We start from the raw sequence: 20,510 nt of genomic DNA, 5'->3' as shown, positions 1-20,510 counted from the left end.
TCACAAGGTCCCGGCTGGACCCCAACCCAGGCTTCTATGTGGCGATCTGGGACGCATTGAGACCGCGGCGCCCTGATAAAGGCCACCAGCCGCGTTCCCAGGCCACAGCTGTGGCCCATTGGGAATACGCGCGGCCAGAATTATGAAGCCAGAGTAAGGAATATAGGTAGAAAGGGACAGGGGGTGGGGGGGAGTAAGGATAAATGGGCATACATTTAAATTGGGCATGCAGGTTGAGTTACAATTTGCTCAAATTTTAAAGAATGAATTTATGCAAACTACTCGGTAGCGACAGATCTTGAAGAGGTGCATTGAAGGTAAATGTGTCAAAGAATCAGGCCTACTGAGATCTTGCCTGACTTACTTTCACAGGGCATGGGTTTAAATTATCTATCCTTCACCTTACTAATAGTAGAACCATCCTGCTCAATGGGTTAGAGATCACATCAATTGACCTGTGACATTTGAAAATGCTGGACTAACTCGGCTATCTTTGGTTTAAACCAGCATTTGCTCTTCCTTCCTGGACATGACATTTCAAATATCGAGTCACCTGCTTCCTATAAACCTCATCAACATCCATCAATTCATAGTAAACAATATCCTGTGCAAATATACTTTGTTTATAACTTTATTAAATAAAGCTATACCCATAAATATTTCAATGAAAAAGCAGTGATCAAATCTTAAAACATGACAAGTTCCAATTTCATTTAATAGGATAAAAAGGAACTGCAGATGTTGGTTTATAAAGAAAATAGACACAAAATGCTCAAGTAACTCATCGGGTCAGGTAGCAACTCGGGGGAACATTGATAGATGACCTTTTGGGTTGGGACCCTTCTTCAGACTCCAAATATTTCACGAGATTAATGAAAACCAAGGAACTAAAGTGTTGTCTCGGTGATATTACCACTAGGAAACAGCTTGTAACTATTGAATTCTGCCTAAGGCAGATAAGTAATTGATATACAAATTGTTTATACTGCCTGCCATTGATTGTGATCATTTCATTTCAAAACGAGATTGTTTAAATAGTGTTTAACAGTAATATATTTGAGACAGAGGAAAATTCAGTCCAGAGATGAAATTGGTATATGAGTGTAGATTGGAAGCAAAGGCAATAAGTTATTTTTAGTTGAAGAGGAAAGGTTCTTCAAGTAATTTCCTTGATTAAACTCCATTGTTCTTACAGCTCTTGGGGCCGTTGTATTTAATTGTATAGCATTTGTTAGAATTTTAAGTATGTCTCTGCTGAAGTGTGGATTTATTGCAATTCATTTTCATCAGCATTCAACAAGCTACAAATATTTCAAAATATAATCAAGTTCACTGCCTACTTTGGAGCCTTTTCCCTGTGAACGCATGAGTTTCTGCCAGGTTCGCCATTTCCCCCCCACAGGACAAAACTATGTGTATTGGTTAGTTCACTGGCCACTCTAAATTGCCCTGAGCATATTGAGGCGGTGGAACTAGTGGGGAGGGAAGGGAAGTTAATGGAAATGTATGGATAATTCAGAGCGGCACCATAGCACAGCTGGTGGAGCTGCTGCCTCACAGTGCCAGAACCGAGTTTGATCTTAATCTCAAAATGTTGAGTTTGCATGTTCTTCCTGTGACCAGGTGGGATTCCTCCAGATTCTCCAGTCTTATGCCACATCCCAAAAATGTGGATGTTTTTTTAGGTGAAATGCTGGAATGGATACAAAAGTGAGACAATATAGAATTAGTGTGAACAGGTGATTGATGGTTGTGGTAGGATGGTTGGACTTTATCAACCTTTAGATCATATGTAAAATCCTGCTAATTCTGTGGCCTTTCTTTGCTGATTCTGTGTTCTCTGTGAAGCATTTACACACTACCCCTGTGATGGAGCGTTGGGGGGGGCTGAGAGAGGGGGGAGAGAGGGGGCGAGTGAGAGGGGGGGAGAGAGAGGGGGGAGAGATAGGGGGAGAGGGGGGAGGTGAGAGAGGGGGTGGAGAGAGATTGGGAGAGAGAGGGGGGGAGAGAGGAGGGGGAGAGAGGCGAGGAGAGAGGAACGGGAGAGGGGGTGGGGGGAGAGAGAGGGGGAGGGGGGAGAGGAAGTGGGGAGGAGAGGCGGAGGCAGGAGAGGAGGAGGGGGGAGAGAGGTGGGAGAGGAGCGGGGGGAGAGGAAGTGGGGAGGAGAGGCGGAGGGGGAGAGGAGGAGGGGGGAAGAGGGGAGCGGAGCAGGGTGGACAGCGAGCAGAGCGGGGCGGGCAGCAAGTGGCAGCCGGGCAGCGAGCGGCGGCCAGGTGACATCACTCGCAACGCGTGGAACACCCATTGTGACATCATCACGTCATCAGCCAAAGCCAGCCGGTTTTATTTTCCAAGTTAGTTCAGATTTTTGAACATTTTGATTAATAACTCGAGAAATAATGCATGGATTTTTTAGATAAGGCAATCTTAGACTCCACGGGATAAATCTCTATCGAAATATGTAAAAATGTTACCGCTACCGTGTCATTTTTTCAAGACGATGTGATCACACACACAAAAATAAATAAATAAATAAATACACATACAAGATCAGAGTTTTATAGTTATAATAAGGATATGCACCAAGAACTGAATAATGAAATTCTTACTTGCTGCAGGGGTTATGGGGAGAAGGCAGGAGAATGGGGTTAAGAGAGAAAGATAGATCAGACTTGATTGAATGGCAGAGTAGACTTGATGGGCTGAATGGTCTAATTCTGCTCCTATATCTTATGAACATTTGCACAATAATGCAACAAATAAATATATAAATCCTCTATAATATAATAAATTATCAGTTACACCGGGCAATCAGTCCAGAAGATACAATCCAAAGTATATAAAGGAACTGAAACAAAGTCTACAGTCGATCTTTGCTGGGGTAGGGTTGTGGTTAGAGTTGTGTTGTTAAGGAAATGTGGTTCAATAGTATAAAACCGGAAGTGGCGGCGCTGGTGAACGGCTGCGGCTCGCTTGCAATCCGTTTGTCTTTACTTTTTTGTGTTGTTTTTTTTTGTTTTGTCTAGTTAAGTTTTTGGTTTTTAGGTTGTGTTTAGGTGGGGGGGGGGGGTTGAAACGGGGCTTGCTGTCTCTCCCTTCGGGGGAATGCGACTTTTTTGTCATATCCCACTTCTCTGCCTCCGTCTGCGCTGAGGCCCAATGGCGGAGCTGGCGACCTCGAGACTCCGGAGGCAGCCTGTCAGGACTCGCCCTGGGCTCGCTCCCGTGAGGGCGGCCCAACTCGGGGCTGGAACGACGCTCCCGTGAGGGGCTGTGACGCTCCCGTGAGGGCAGCCTGGCGAGGGGCTGAGACTCTCCCGTGAGCGGCTGTGGCATTCCCGTTGGAGCGGCCCAGCCCGAGGGTGGAACGGCACTCCCGTCGGAGCGGCCGAGCTCGAGGGAGGAACGGCACTCCCGTCGGAGCGACCCAGCTCGAGGGAGGAACGGCACTCCCGTCGGAGCGACCCAGCTCGAGGGAGGAGCGGCACTCCCGTCGGAGCGGCCCAGCTCGAAAGAGGAACGGCACTCCCGTCGGAGCGGCCCGGCTCGAGGGTGGAACGGCACTCATGTGAGGGCGATCCGGCTCGGGGCTGGAACGGTGCTCCGGTGGCTGGGACGGCGTTCTGGCGGCGGCGACATGAGTCCTGGGTTCAGCCGCGGGCCAGCGGCTGCGTCCACTGGACTGGAGGGCGGCAGCTTCGACCACCCCGGGCCGCGGTGTTTGAGCCGGCCCGTTTGCGGGGTTCGGTGAGCCGCGGGACTGTTTGTGCCATCGCCCGGTGGGGAATCGCCTCAGCGCAGAGGGAGAAGAGGAGGGAAGAGACTGCAGCCCTAAGATTTTTGCCTCCACAACAGTGAGGAGGTGCTTGGAGGATACACTGTGGTGGATGTTAATTTGTGTTTAGTGTTGTTTATTATTGTATGATTGTATGTATGACTGCAGGCACGAAATTTCGTTCAGACCGTAAGGTCTGAATGACAATAAAGGTATTCAATAATGGTTGAAGGGAAGAAGCTATTCTTGAAACTGGAGGTCTACCAGCTGCACCACTGTGCAGATCAGTATTGGAGAAGTTTAAAAAGTCTGTTTTGATATATTGAGAACATGGTTTAAGAATGTAAAGTAACAGGGGAAGTGTAAATAGATGTGTTGTTCACAGGGATTTGATTACAAAGTTGAGCAACCTAAAATCTTGTTGCCACGTAATTTGCAGGGAAGTGTCATGAAGACCCTGGGTGACCATTGGTGCCAACAACTTCACGATTCCCATATTTGCATGTGGAAACAAATCTATTCCAAATGTTGTGACAGTTGTCTGTCAGGGCATAAGACCATAGAAACATAGAAACATAGAAAATAGGTGCAGGAGTAGGCAATTCGGCCCTTCGAGCCTGCACCGCCATTCAATATGATCATGGCTGATCATCCAACTCAGTATCCTGTACCTGCCTTCTCTCCATACCCCATGATCCCTTTAGCCACAAGGGCCACATCTAACTCCCTCTTAAATATAGCCAATGAACTGGCCTCAACTACTTTCTGTGGCAGAGAATTCCACAGATTCACCACTCTCTGTGTGAATTTTTTTTTTCCCATCTCGGTCCTAAAAGACTTCCTCCTTATCCTTAAACTGTGACCCCTTGTTCTGGACTTCCCCAACATCAGGAACAATCTTCCTGCATCTAAACTGCCCAACCCCTTAAGAATTTTGTAAGTTTCTATAAGATCCCTCCTCAATCTTCTAAACTCTAGCGAGTACAAGCCGAGTCTATCCAGTCTTTCTACATATGAAAGTCCTGACATCCCAGGAATCAGTCTGGTGAACCTTCTATGGTGAACCATAGAACACAGGAGCAGGATTAGGCCATCTGCCCCATTTAGTCTCCTCCGCCATTCGATCATGGCTGATCTATTTTTCTTTCTCATCTCTATTTTGCTTCCTTCATCTTCATTGCCCAATATTGGAAACTTCTTAAAGCTCAGCAGCAGGGGTGAGATTGTGGCATGTCTCCACCATTGACAGTGGGAAATCTGCACAAATATCCTCCACATTTAGACCAGGGGTTCAGAAACTTGTCCCCACATTCTTATAAATGAAAGGAATGGCTCTGTTGGAATAAGCTTAGTGTCAGTGAAATTGCAAAGCTTTGAACTGTTTTCATTCATTTAAAACTCTTCATCCATTTTTACATATATTGCTTCTTTGAATATCCATAATTTATTTTCAAACAATTAAATAGTTTGAATATCTATTACAATCTTGGAAGGATTTTGAGTATTAGAATCGTTAAAAGCTCATGGGGAGAAGAGATGGTTAGTTGTCCAAAGGGGCACAAGACCTTGACTGGAGCCAACTTTGTCCAGTAGGTTGCCCTTGGATGGCTCCCACTGGAGTGAACTAAGTAAGAGCTTAGTCAGAACAGCAGCGTCAAGCAACACTGCTCACATGCCATGTGCTTGTTCTGAGCCCAAGAACTGTAACATCTGAATGAATCCCTCAGCAACTTGAATTGCTCATGTTTATCCTCGAATAACACCCTGCAGGCTTGTCCTTTATTCTGTTTGGAAATAATGTTTTCAACCACTTTACCTTGATAGCCCCATCCTTTCAAGATGCTAAAAGAACACTCCGAGATAGACGTGACTACATCACAAATATTGCCCCGCAAAAGGAATAAGGAAAGTGTAGATGGGTTATGCATGCGACCTATAATGTAGTTACCTCATCACCACTAACCACGCCCCATCATATTAGTATAACTAGTATCCTCCCTTTGTTCCTCCCACTAGGTTCCAGTACGCCTGAAGGCTGGATGCAGTCAGTGCTGGGACGTGTGTGCCACGTGCTATATTAAACTCACAGTAAAGCTTACAGTGTGTCAGTAATCACTCCTTTACATGGTGTCAGAAGTTTAAAAAGAACTCGCGTTTCCCGTTTACCGGTTTTCATTTATTTTGTCCCCGTTAGTGCCCAGTGTTGGGTTTCCCTTGACATGGCATCCTCATGCCGAAAGCCATCTCCCCTTGTCTTCGACGCTGACATTGCGGAGCGATGGTCGACTTTTGTGATGGACTACACCCACTACGTTAATATTGCGCACCGGAACGAGCCAGCCGCGGTCAAAGCATCACTCTTGCTCAACCTGGCCGGTCCTGTAGGGGTTTTGTTTTTCCCTTTACTCCACAAAAGGATTCCCCTAGGTTCTAGACCTCGGAATTATGGTGGGATATGATAAAAGGTTGAATTGACCAGAGTGTGCCGATGAGAGAAAACAGAAACCAAGATGGACTCAAAGCAAGTCTAAAATTTACAGGCTTTATTAAACAATGAGAAATCGAATCTCACCAACACTACACAATGCGTGGCTAAACTTATGCTTTAAACTAAAACTATGGACGAAAACTATCGGGCACGTCGTAAAACTTACTTTAACACAAGTTACTTGCAAGCATACTCCCCCTTTGACCTTTCTCCCCTCAACCTCCTATTTCGGGAAATTCACCAGGTCACCAGGATACTCACAGCGAAGTCGATGCAGGCCCACGAGCTGTCCAGCAGAGCAGGAAGAGCAGGAAGAGAGAGAGAGTTCTGGCTTGACTTCGACTTTTATACCTGAGCTTCCTTTGAAACCCCCAGGTGGTCCTCTGGATAAAAGGGGTTCTTTTGATGTTTCCCAGTTTCGATCTGGCATGAACAATAGGCTTCCGATGATAAGGGGTTTGCTGATGTCATGATCCCTCAGCCTGATCGTTATCATCCCCGATGGTGATTGTGCTTGTGCTGGCCTGTTTACCACCGTCTGCTGAGGCTTGGTTCCTCCCTTTGTGTATCCAAGAGAATCTCGTTATCTCCGTCTCAGCCTTTCCTGTTCACACCGTTGTGTGATGTCCAAGTCCACAGGCCAGACGGGTTTGATTCTTGATATGTATTGGGGGGGGTTTTTTCCGTTGCAGCCAGCAAATTTGTCTTTTAAGATATCCATGTGCTTATTCAATTTCTTCCATAATTTTGGAGGATTTGCCCAAATAACTTACATGCCCCTACGACACGTCCAGGCTCGCACGGACCGTGTCGATTGACAAAGTTAGTGGGCAATCCTCCAGCCTCAAGAGCTGTAAACACTCCTGGTGAGAAGGTGAAATTATGTACCCCGAAAGCCCCCTTAATCGCTAAACTAGGCCCTCGAAGCACATTAACTTACACTATACACATTTTACTTTACATCAATCCCACAAACCATACAGTACCCTCACGACCATTCCCTGAAAATGCAGGGATTACAACTTATGTACAAAAACTATTGCACTAGAGTACAGACATTTTACAGTGATGGGGTGTCGTTATGGTGACGTCGGGCGGCTCGATTTACCAGCCGTTGTAATTTGGCCATCCTCCTCCGCCTTTTAAATTTGCAATTAATGCATAGCAAATACACCACAATTATCATCTGGCAGATGATCAGAACATGGGACACGATGCGGACCCATGCTGGTACTATGATCCAGGACTCCAGGTCCCACCAACTTGGAGACTTGATCTCTTCGATCTCCCTGGCGATATCCAGAGTCTTTTGTTCCAGGGAGAAGAAGTGTTTGTGCGACAACTCGACCGCCACCAGCAACTCTTTTAATTTTTCATTCACTGGGGGAATATCATACCCAAAATGGGCAACATAGTCAAATAAGTCAGTTACATTTTCTCGTACCGAGAGGTGAACCGAAGAAGGTTCCGGGATGGGTAATATTCGCTGCTGTGCCACATGGACTTCTGCCCTGGGTTTAAAGCAGAAGCTGCTGTGCGGTATCGGGCACCACAGCTGTGATCCGTGCTGATACCGCTGGGCACTTGTGGTGACACAGTACGTCCCACTGCCTATATACGCCACCTGTGGAGGGACATGGTCTGCCGCCATCGCCTCCATGGTGCAGTTTATAGGCTGTGCCCCAACAGTCCTGAACCCACACTGAGGCCTAGCCTCAGCGCCCATGTGCTGGGGACACAGGATTACCTGTGCTCCCCGGCTCCGACAACCCAAAAGGTCAATGCCTGTCACAGCTTGCTCCCTCACTATGACATAGGGCGGGACCTTCCCGTAGCGAATATGCACCCCCCCACGAACAACTCCCACGTTCTCCACTCGGTACAGAGGAGCTGGTCGTGCCGAGGTTCCCATTACCGGGATTCGTACGACCACTCCCATTATGGTGTGATTGGATTTTCCGCAATCCACCGGTACCGGGTAGGCCTCGGAGGCCACACGAAGCTGACAAGGACTCAAAGTGCTGTTATAAGGGTGTAGCGCTGCTAGGTGCTGGTTGCTTATCCAGGATGGGACCCGACCTTGCCTCAGGTCTTCCAGGTTGCTCCTCCCCTCCCCCAACAACCACGCACCATACAGCCCACACACCTCATTCTGTGCAGCCTGATCGGACGCATTCCGGTCCTCTTTAATCAAAGCGTTTATCGTTTTTGCATGTGTCTCCAATTGTGCTATGATTTCTTTTAGATGTAGAGTCATTGCCACCTCTTCGTGCAGTCCCGATCCTACCACCGCATTTTCCTCCCCCAGAACCTTTCTTAACTGGCCCTTCAACTGATTGATCTGCAAGGCCAGTTCTACGTTGTCCATGCTATTAATAATAGATGTCCCCGTGTTAAATGCTGTAAACCCGTCATTAACCACCCCTCGTCTTTGCCTACCGGACCCCAAAGTGAAATCCCCTCCCCCGCGGTACATCTCTTCTATGTCTATGTCCCCAAAATCCAGGTTGTGGAATTTCTGGAACATGTCTTTTAACAGGGCCTGATATAATAATTCCGTCTCGCGGGGGCACCATGCGGGTACTCCTCCGTGTCCCCGCGACGCGCCACGCACATCCGGAGGCACATCGTTGCCATCATCCATACGGCGGGGCTACTTATCTGGAAAACAAAGCAAAACACCTCCTTGCCTCCACAAAGCTATCCGCCTAAAATGGCATTTGGGGTTTTGATATTGTCTGTCGTGGTCTACCTTTCCACAGCACATCCCTTCGATCCCGTACTGTCTGTCCCTGTACTCCCCTGTAGCTATACAAAACCTTATCTAATTACGCTAACTACATCTACTTACACACAAACCAATGCTATATACAACGCCACCCGTCTCCGGGTGGCCAACTCATAACTGGTCCCCGTCACGCTGGGGCCACCCCTCTGGTGGGCCCACCCGTGCAGGCCAGAACTCCTCCTGTTGAGGGGCCTGACTGCCCCTCACCTCCCTTTGCACTACGGGGTTTTGAGTTACCCCTATGTTCCCTGTGGAGACTGGGCTCCCTCCAGCCGCACTCCGTAGTGCCCTGTTTCGACCACTCTCCTTCCCGGCCCTCCTGTGGCCGGCCCTACCCCTAGGTTTAATTAGGGATGGGGTCCACCTTACTGGGGGTTTAGTGACCCTGTCACGCCTACGTCTGACCGGGGGTTCCAGAGGTAATACCTCCATCTCCTCTGCTTCTGCTAGTTCTGCCTCTCTTAGGCAGTCTACGGTACCTGCCTGCGGAGGGCTGGAGTCAGCCTCCTTCTCCGCTGCTTCCAGTCCTTGCCCTGGAACACAGCCGGCTACTTCAGGCTGACTACCTGTGGACTCGCCTGGCTCCCCTACGGTTTCCACATCAACCCGGGTCTGTTCTTGATCTTTACCCCCATACGGTCCCTCTATCTTCTCCTGCCTGCAAATGGCTGCTGAGGCAGCCTTTAAAATGGGATCTTGTGCCTGGACCATGGTCAGGTCCGGGGCCAAAACCACTCCCGCACTCTCCTTTTCGCGAGGCTGCTCCCTGGCTGCAGCTACCTGTCCTTCCTCATGGGGATCCCATGCTTTCCCACTCCTGGCTCCTTCCCTGGCCAAGCAATCCGCCCTCTGATTTCCCTCGCCTCGTGGACTATAGGGCGCCCTACTAGATAGAGGTGATGTACGGGGGTTGTCCGTGTGGACAATGCTACTGGAAGCACCAATGTCCAGCAGATAACTCCCGACCACATCCTGGACCTCCATCTTGACCCAGGGTCTCCCACATGGGCTACACTCTAACGGGCATAGGAATGTGGGCTGTTTCGCTGGCAGTCATAAAGGTGCCGGGGGTACGGATACGGGCGCACCCTGGCCAGTTGCCATGGCTACCTGTCCAGACCCTCCCGCCTTTGACTGCAAATAGGTCAATAGATCACTTAAATCTATTGTTACCTCCGGGGCTGGGTCGGCTGTTACCGGGGTCCTACCCCCCACTGCTCTACTTAGGTTTCTGCACTCCCTCTTGTAGTGCCCGGGCTTCCCACACCCGTAGCACACCAGCCTCATCTCGGAAGAGGTCTGGCTGCCTTCCTGTTTCCACTGCCTCCTTTTGGGGGGTGCCGGTACTATTTCGTGCACCTTGCCCTTGAAGGGCTTCTCCTCACTTCTCTCTCCATTGCGGTACGCAAGGGTGAGCTTCCTGATCACCTCCGCCTCGTTAAGGTTTGGGTCAGCTGGGTCGAACCAGTGCTCGGCCCTTGCCCTAACTCGCGGGAGGCAATTCGCCACCAGAGTCTTCAGCCAGTGAGCTGTTCTCCCATCTAAATTCTGCCTATCTAAAGGCATCCCACACGCTCCCTCATACACTGCCCACAGCCTGTCTGCGAACATGTCCGGGGACTCAGCTACCTGCTGCTCCGTCTCCCCCACCCTGGTGAAAGGACTACCCTGATTCAACCCCATGGCCTCCAGAACCGCTGTCTGTGCCGCTACCCATGTTTCAGGTCTTCCCCCTTCCCTGGAGGTCACTGCCTTGCATAGGTATGAATCTAGGGTCATCAGTAGCAGCTTTACCCGTTCTACCTCATCGCAATCGTTTATTTCGGCTGCCTGCTGCACCTCCATAAAATGCAATGACGGGTCTCCTGCCCTGGTTAACTTGGGAACCTGAGCCACCATCCCCCTCAGCACATGTGCCCCATGGGGAATGATGATATCACTCTCTATGGGCCCCCTATCTGCCTGCCCTACCGGGGGACCATATTTCCTTTGCCGTGCCGGGCACATCTGCCCTACTCTGGGCTGTTGCCCCTTTACCCCTGGCTCTCCCACCATGATCGGTAACCCCACCACCTCGTGGTGTGCTACACATGGCGCGGAAGCCGCTAACTGAGGGTGCTCTCCCGCCCCTCCTTGGGCCTGTCCCTCCCCGTAAAACCCGAACCCCACCTGCCGACCCGGACCTATCCCCGGCGCCTCAGGAGGCGGTCTATTCCCCTTTGCCACTGGGGAATCATCTGCTGAGGGAAGCCCTCTGCCCCCGGGGGACCCCCCTGGTCCTACCAGGTGAACCCGTCCCCTAGTCTTGGACAGAGTCTCCTCCAGCTGCGCTATCCTCGCCTGGCAAGGCCCGTGATCACTATTGCCTAGCTCGCTACGGGCCACCCTGTATGCTGCTTGTATATCCTGGAACTTTCCCTCCAGCTCCCTGCACTTCTGTGTACTCTGAGCCAGGAGTTCCTGGGCGTTCCTTTCCCTCTCCTTTGCCTCTACCACCTGGCATTGGAGGAATTCCTGGGCATTTCTGTGGGACTCCCTCGCCTGCAAGATACACTGCCTGGCTTTACTGCATTCCTCAGATAGCCCTTCCCCTTCTCTAGCGCTTTCTTCAGCGCTGGCCCTAGCTTCTCTCTGTTGCTCTTCCAGTCTATCTATCTGTCTCTGCATATTGGCTACCTGCTGTGATAGGCACGCTAGCCAAACTGCCTTTTCCTGCCCTTTATTATACAGTTTGCTTTCCGTCCATTGAGCTGCAGCTTCTGCGGGCTGCTCAGCTCTCAACAGTGCTATCACCCATTGTTTGGTGAGATTGATCTTTTTAAACAGATAAGAGGAGATTCTCTCCTCCATCTTGCTACGTTCTCTCACCCCCTCTGACAAATCACATATCCCAAACCACCGAGGTCCTGCCATGGTCGCCATTCTGTAGGGGTTTTGTTTTTCCCTTTACTCCACAAAAGGATTCCCCTAGGTTCTAGACCTCGGAATTATGGTGGGATATGATAAAAGGTTGAATTGACCAGAGTGTGCCGATGAGAGAAAACAGAAACCAAGATGGACTCAAAGCAAGTCTAAAATTTACAGGCTTTATTAAACAATGAGAAATCGAATCTCACCAACACTACACAATGCGTGGCTAAACTTATGCTTTAAACTAAAACTATGGACGAAAACTATCGGGCACGTCGTAAAACTTACTTTAACACAAGTTACTTGCAAGCATACTCCCCCTTTGACCTTTCTCCCCTCAACCTCCTATTTCGGGAAATTCACCAGGTCACCAGGATACTCACAGCGAAGTCGATGCAGGCCCACGAGCTGTCCAGCAGAGCAGGAAGAGCAGGAAGAGAGAGAGAGTTCTGGCTTGACTTCGACTTTTATACCTGAGCTTCCTTTGAAACCCCCAGGTGGTCCTCTGGATAAAAGGGGTTCTTTTGATGTTTCCCAGTTTCGATCTGGCATGAACAATAGGCTTCCGATGATAAGGGGTTTGCTGATGTCATGATCCCTCAGCCTGATCGTTATCATCCCCGATGGTGATTGTGCTTGTGCTGGCCTGTTTACCACCGTCTGCTGAGGCTTGGTTCCTCCCTTTGTGTATCCAAGAGAATCTCGTTATCTCCGTCTCAGCCTTTCCTGTTCACACCGTTGTGTGATGTCCAAGTCCACAGGCCAGACGGGTTTGATTCTTGATATGTATTGGGGGGGGTTTTTTCCGTTGCAGCCAGCAAATTTGTCTTTTAAGATATCCATGTGCTTATTCAATTTCTTCCATAATTTTGGAGGATTTGCCCAAATAACTTACAGTCCCGACGCAATGAAGAGAGCTCAAGCCTTTGTCTACGAACCAGCGGTCCTGGATGACAACGACCATCCGGTCGAGCCAGCTGAATCGGCCGACGACCCGGTATGTCTTTTGCGCAAATTCGCGGAGATATGTGACCTGCCCTCCAACCGTATACTGGAGCGGGCCAGGTTCTTCTCACGCAAGCAACAGCCGGATGAACCTGTTGAATGCTTCATCGCTGACCTGCGGCACCTTGCCCAGCGGTGCCAATTTGAAACCATTCGCGACCAGCTCATCAGAGACATTCTCGTCACTGGTATGATCGATCAGAAGCTGCGTGCCGACCTGCTGCAACGGCCTGACCTAACCCTGACTCAGGCAATGCATGCGTGCCGCATTGCCGAAGTGGTCACCCCTCCGCATGGGCAGAGGGGGTCTGACAACCGAGCCATAAATTTAACTGGTGTTGCTGGACAACGACGGATGAAGGACAACTTTCGCCCCCCACCGCGGCCCGTTCGTACACCCCGGGACCCGAGATCTCAAAAGTGTCCAAACTGCAACTACGTGCACTCCTCAGAATCACAGTGCCCAGCCCTTGGGAAGACCTGCAATTTCTGCGGGAGAAGAAACCATTTTGCAGCTGCCTGCAGGTCCCGTGGGAAAGTGCCCTCAGCTCCCAGACAACTCCTAAACAACCTTCTACAAGTTGATAGCGAGATGGATTCTCAGCCCTCTGTTGACGCTGCCCCCGACTCTGAGCTCAGCTATTCCACGGGAGATGTAAGTATTTACACTCTCCTCCACAGCCGATCTCGCCTCCCCGATCCTTCTGTGAACATAACTGTAAACAACAAGTCCTTCTCTGCTAAACTCGACACGGGGGCAAAAGTGAACGTAATGTCAACAAAGCTGTTCCACCAGATAAGGAATAATGAGCTGCTGATTGCAGACCGCTCTGTTTTGCGTGCCTATGGGGGAGAGGAACTAACACCTGTGGGGAGGGCGACTTTCCACTGCGTGCTGCAGAAATCTTCCCAGGACCTGTCTTTCTTCATTCTGGACAGTGACTGTGTGACGTTGCTGAGCAACCAGGCATGCCAGGATCTTGATCTGGTGTCGTTTGACCCTACGGTCCACGAGGTGCAAGCTGAGATGGATCCACTATCTGAATACCCAGACCTGTTTGACGACAAGTTGGGGAAGCTGCCGTTGGTGTACAAGATCGTGACTGACCCATCTGTGGTGCCTGTGATCCGTCCACCCCACAGAGTGTCTTTTGCCATGAAGGGCAAGGTGGAAAATATGCTGAAGGACATGGTCAACATGGGAGTGCTGGAGGCTGTCAGCGATCCAACCCTATGGGTCTCCACCATGGTCGCCACGTTGAAGAAAGGAAAAAATGAGATACGGGTATGCATCAACCCTAAGGACTTGAATATGGCGATTAAACGGCCCCACTACCCCATGAGGACTGTCGAAGATGTTGCCGCCCAGGTGGGACAAGCCACTGTGTTCTCCGTCCTCGATGCCAGAAGTTCGTTTTGGCAGATACCACTGGACAAACGCTCCACGGACCTGACCACGTTCAGCACGCCCTTCGGCAGGTTTAAGTTTTTACGGATGCCGTTCGGCATCAACTCTGCCAGCGAGGTATTTCAGCGTTCAATGGAACAATTATTTGCAGGTCTGCCCTGCGCGATTATTGTGGATGACATTCTGGTCTATGGGAGGGATGTGGCCGAACATGACCACAACCTCCGGCGGATTTTGGACCGTGCTCGGCAGATAAATTTGAAGCTCAATCGGTCAAAGTGCAAGTTCCGGGTGCCTGAGGTCACATATGTCGGCCACATTTTCACGGCCCAAGGGTTGAAGCCAGACCCGCAAAAGACCAGCGCCATCTCAGAGCTGCCCGCCCCGACAGACGTTGTCAGTCTGCAGCGTTTCCTGGGTATGGTGAATTACCTGGGGAAGTTTATCCCCGACCTCAGCGAATTGAGCGCACCCCTGAGACAGCTCACAAAGAAGGACATTGCCTGGGCATGGTTTCCACACCACCAGCAGGCGTTTGACCTGCTGAAGACGAGGCTGGTCAGCACACCTACACTGAAGTTTTTTGATCTGCTGCGTCCGATCGTGGTCACTTGCGACGCCTCTCGATTTGGTCTGGGTGCTGCCTGCCTGCAACCCCACGCTGACGACTCGCTGCTGCCTATCTCCTATGCCTCTAGGACCATGACGGACACAGAGCAGCGCTATGCTCAGATAGAGAAGGAGCTGCTGGCGGTGGTTTTCGCGTGTTCGAAGTTTAAGGACTTCTTATTTGGCACCAGGTTCACCGTTGAGACGGATCACCAGCCACTGGTAACGATACTTAACAAACCAATACACTGCGCTCCTGCCAGGCTACAGCGGATGATGCTGCAACTACATCGCTTTGACTTTAAAATCATATATAAGAGGGGCACCGAGATGCATGTGGCCGATGCACTGTCCCGGGCCCCCCGGGCCTCTTGTGACCAACACCCCTTCGAGCAGTCGGACTTACAGGTACTGAACGTTAACTTCGTCCCTTCTCACCAGCTGCAGTGCTTGGTTGAACACACCGCTAACGACCCTGACCTGCAGCAGCTTGCTGCTGTCATCAAGCGCGGGTGGCCCACCAAGCGGAATTCGTTGCCTGCCAGCGTCCACCCCTATTTTTTGGTCCGCGATGAGTTAGTCCTCCGTGACGGTATTATTATCAAAGGACACAAAGTTGTCATCCCGGCATCGCTGCATGGTTTGTATTTTGATGCCGCCCACATGGGTCATCCCGGGGCAGATGCCACTATCTCACATGCCCAAAAACAGTACTACTGGCCGGCCATGGCTAAATACATCCAGGCAAGGGTGGATTCCTGTCCGGACTGTAACTCTCTTGCCCCGCATCAGCAAAGACAGCCGCTTTTGCAGCAGCCTGCACCTGACATGCCCTGGTCTTCTCTGGCTGCCGACATTTTCGACTGGCGCGGGAGGCATTACCTTGTGCTAGTAGACTCTTACTCGAATTGGTTCGAGGTGGACCTCCTCCCTGCCATCACCTCCGAGATGGTGATCAGCAAGCTTCGCCGCCACTTTGCCACGTTTGGTTCCCCTGTCCGGCTGCAGACAGACAACGGTCGCCAGTTCACCAGCACCGAGTTTCGAGCGTTTGCCACGAAGTGGAACTTTAATCATTTCACCAGCAGCCCGGAGTACCCGCAAAGCAATGGTCTAGCTGAACGGGCGGTCCGCAGCGCTAAGCACCTGCTTGAACAAACCCGCCTCTCGAACGGGGATTTCTATCAGGGTCTCCTGAATCTTCGGAACATTTCCAGAGACAGTACCATGGGATCCCCTGCCCAGCGACTCATGTCCCGAGTTGTCCGCCCTCCGATGCCTATTGCCCAGCAGTCCCTGATGCCCAAAGTCCTGCAGCCTGCTGATGTCCAGAAACGTATTGCCCAGAAACACGAGATCCAGCGACGATCGCATGATAAATCCTGCCGCCCTCTTTCGCCACTGATGCCTGGACAGGTCGTCCGTTTGCAGACGCCCACCGGCTATTCCCGACTTGCCACCGTCGTCGGGTTTGACAGCGCGCCACGGTCCTACCTCGTGGATTTCGAAGGGACTGTATACAGACGCAGCTGCCAGCATCTGTTGGCGGTTAACGAGCCCAAACCACATCCTGCGATTCCGTATACCCCTCCATCGCTTGTCGAGCCTTCCTCCACTAATGTACCATCTGCTCCCTGCATGCCACGGTCGGTCCTTTTGCCTCGGGTACCCCCCCCCTGCTCTTCCCGGGTTTTGCTCCCCAGGCTCTGTTCTCCCCTGCAAGGTCGTCTCTCTCTCCAACTTCAGCTCGTTCTACCCCTTCATTCTCACCTGGCTCACCTGTGCCTCTCCGTTCCCCCTTCAAGCTGGGTTCCCCACCCATCTTCTCTCCCCCTCCTGTTTCTGTTCCTGTCCCTCCTCCTATTCTTTCGGGTGGGGAGGGTGAAGGTGCGGTGCGCACTCGCTCGGGTCGGGTTGTAAAACCTCCGGCTCGCTACGGAGAGTTTGCTTAGCTATGCAGGTTCTGTATAATAAACCTGCCACTGTAGTAACTTGTTTGAATCGTAAGGGAAAGGATGTAGATGGGTTATGCATGCGACCTATAATGTAGTTACCTCATCACCACTAACCACGCCCCATCATATTAGTATAACTGTAGTATCCTCCCTTTGTTCCTCCCACTAGGTTCCAGTACGCCTGAAGGCTGGATGCAGTCAGTGCTGGGACGTGTGTGCCACGTGCTATATTAAACTCACAGTAAAGCTTACAGTGTGTCAGTAATCACTCCTTTACAGAAAGTAAACTTTAAAAGTAGGTTCTGTAGTTCCCAAACAAAATTGTGTTAAAAATAAAAATTTGCCAATGTAATTCAAATGTGTTAATTAATTATGGAAATGTGTGTTATTGTGTGCGTGTGCGTATGCGCTTGTGTGCGCACGTGCGTGTGCACGTGTGTGCATTTGATTGTGAGTGTGTGTGCATATGTATGTGCGTGTGCATGTGAGTGCTCGCATGTGTGCGTGCGCGTATGCGTGCAGCAAAGCCAGATTTCCAGCATCTTAGATCTCCCTCCTATTCAACCACAATCTTTTTTTCTGTCAAATGACTGTGTGTATCAGTCACTTTCTGTAAACAATTTACACACAGGCAAATTCTTCTCCATCTATCCCGTGACTTTTTAAGTGCTCAGGTTTAGGTTTAGGCTTAGGTTTAGGTATGTTATTGTCACATGTACTGAGGTACAGTGAAGCCTTTGTTTTGCCTGCTATCCAAATATATCAGATATACCATACATAAATACAAACAAGTCAAACTCAATTACAATAGATGGAGCAAAGGAGAAGGTACAGAGTGCAGAATACCGTACTCACTATTGTAGCTCATTTTAATACTTAAATGTTGTGAGATTATCTATCTTCACCAGAAGGTGTTTTCTAAATTCCAACCACCCTCCAGAAAAAAACCTTACTCAAATCCCCTCTATTGTCCTGCCTTTTACATTCAACCGATGTCTTCTGGTTATAGATATCTTTGTTAAAGTAAAACAAATTACTCACAATCTATCTGATCTATATTCCTCATAATTTTATATTGCTCATTCAGGTTCTCCCTCAGACATCTCTACTCCAATATCTGGTTGAGCGCTGCCTCAAAAATTAGTCCTCACTCAATGTCAACAAGACAAGGAACTCATTGTTGATTTCAGAAATGGAAGTCAGGAAACCACAAGTTTTCCTTGGCAGGGTGATGGTGGAAAGTGTTAGCAGTTTCAATTTCCTGAGCATTAACATTTCAAATTGCCATTCTGGGCTCAGCAGATGCAAATATATGAAAGAATATATCACCAGATTCAAAAATATCATCTTCCCCACTGTTATCAGACTATTGAATAGACCTCTAATAAGCTAATCATGTAGTCCCAATTTCCCAACCTACTTCATAGTGGCCCTTACGCTTTTTTTTATCTGCACTTTCTCTGTGGCTATAACACTGTAACACTATATATGGACTCAGTTTTTTTTCCCTTTATACTAATTGCTGTTCTTGAACCTGGCTCAATTGTACTGAAATATCGGATCATTTGAGAGGACAGCAAGCTCGGTAAGCAAAACAAGAATAAACCAATGTCAATACAACAGTTCACAGTATTTTCTTTAAAGGTGGCAACCAGAAAGCATTGCGATAAAGGGCAGCATGGTGGTGCAGCGATAGTCGCTGCCTTATAGCACCAGAGACCCAGGTTCGATCCTGACTATGGGTGCTTGTCTGTAGGGAGTTTGTACGTTCTCCCCGTGAATTGCCTGGGTTTTCTCCGAGAGCTTCAGTTTCCTCCCATACTCCAGGTTTGTAGGCTAATTGGCTTGGTATAATTGTAAATTTACCCTAGTGTGTCTGGGATAGGTTAGTGTGCGGGGATCGCTGGTTGGCGCAGACTCGGTGGGCCGAAGGGCCTGTTTCCGTACAGTATCTCTAAACTAAACTAAACTTGCAATAAATTATGTCTTTAATGCATCCCAAGATACTCTCCGGGTGCATGATCTGATAAATGTTCCCTCAGAAGTAAACATTTGTGAGATCATCCACCCGTAAAGTATCTTGGGATGTTTACTCAGAAGTAAACATTTTTAAAGGGTATGGATATATATGTTGTAAATTCCAACAAACACTCAACTGAGTGAATCTTAAATAGAAGTTTAAATAACAACAGAAAATCCCAGTTCTGATGAAGAATCTTTGACCTGAAATGTTAACTGCTTCCTTCCCATTGAGCTGCCTGACCGGCTGAGTTTTCCCAGAGTTTTCTGTTTTTATTTCAGTTTCTGGTGTCTGCAGTATTGTTTTGATTTTTTAATAGAATTTGAAAAGATTTTCAGGACAAGTCATAGAATCATGGAGTCATCGAGTGATACAGTGTGGAAACTGGCCCTTCAGCCCAACTTGCCAACACCGGCCAACATATCCCAGCTACACTAATCCCACCTGCCAGCATTTGATCCATATCCCTCCAAATCTGTCCTATCCATGCACCTGTCCAACTGTTAAATGTTGGGATAATCAATGCCTTAACTCCTTCCTCTGGCAGCTTGGTCCATACATCCAACACTCTTTGTGTGAAATGTCTATACAATTTCTTCAGTAAATAGATTCTGAACAGAGACCACAATATGGGCTGCCATTTGCTACCAGAAAAACGCACATGCAAATCCTAGAATTAACTTGAAGTTAAGTCATCATAATGTACTTTGACTAAAGTGAGGGTCCTTGCATCATTGGAACAGATTGTTCCATCATATACATAAACAAATTAAACCACTGCAGCTTGCTATGTCGCATCTGCTGCCTATCTTGTCCAACTGTTGTGACAAGACATTCCTGAGATTTATTACTGTAACAACCTGCCAGTGGAACAAATGTTGAACCATTTTACAAATGATAAGAGATCTAATAGGCTGCAGTTGTAAAATAACTGTGCTTATAGAGAGAGACAGAAATATGATGGTTGTTGATGTGAGTCAGTCAGACATTCTGCTGTGCGTTAATGGGCAAAAAGAGTACCACAGATAGCAGAACATTATCCTCTAAATGAATATTCTTTCCACTGAGATAGAGACCTGGATTCATCCTGGATCTCAGGTTCTGAGTATATTGTGTTTGCACATTCTACTTATGACCACATAAGTTTCCTCTGAAAGCTCTGGTATCCTCACATACCCCAAAGATGCAGATGTAGGTTACAATTTACCATTATAAATGGTCCTTAATGTGTAGGTGAGTGGTAGAATCTGGGTGGAGGGGGGGGGGGGGGGGGGGGGGTTGGAAACATTGGATCTATGTAGGATAATGGGATCAATGTAGTAGGAGTAGTAGAAAAAATGGATGTTTGTGGTCAGCACAAACTTAGTGTGCTGGAAGGCCCATTTACATGCTCTATCTCCCTATCAAATCACTCTATGACTAAATATTATTGTATTTTCCAAGAGACCATAGAATAGTCCCATGCTTTAACAATTAGTCTGAATATTTCCAATGCTTTCGATTTCTTTTGAAACCACAGAGTTGGGAATCCAATGCCTGCATAGAATTTCTG

This window comes from Amblyraja radiata, chromosome 11 (genome assembly GCF_010909765.2).
Source record: "Amblyraja radiata isolate CabotCenter1 chromosome 11, sAmbRad1.1.pri, whole genome shotgun sequence".
Lineage (NCBI taxonomy): Eukaryota > Metazoa > Chordata > Chondrichthyes > Rajiformes > Rajidae > Amblyraja > Amblyraja radiata.
This window is presented reverse-complemented; position numbering follows the sequence as displayed.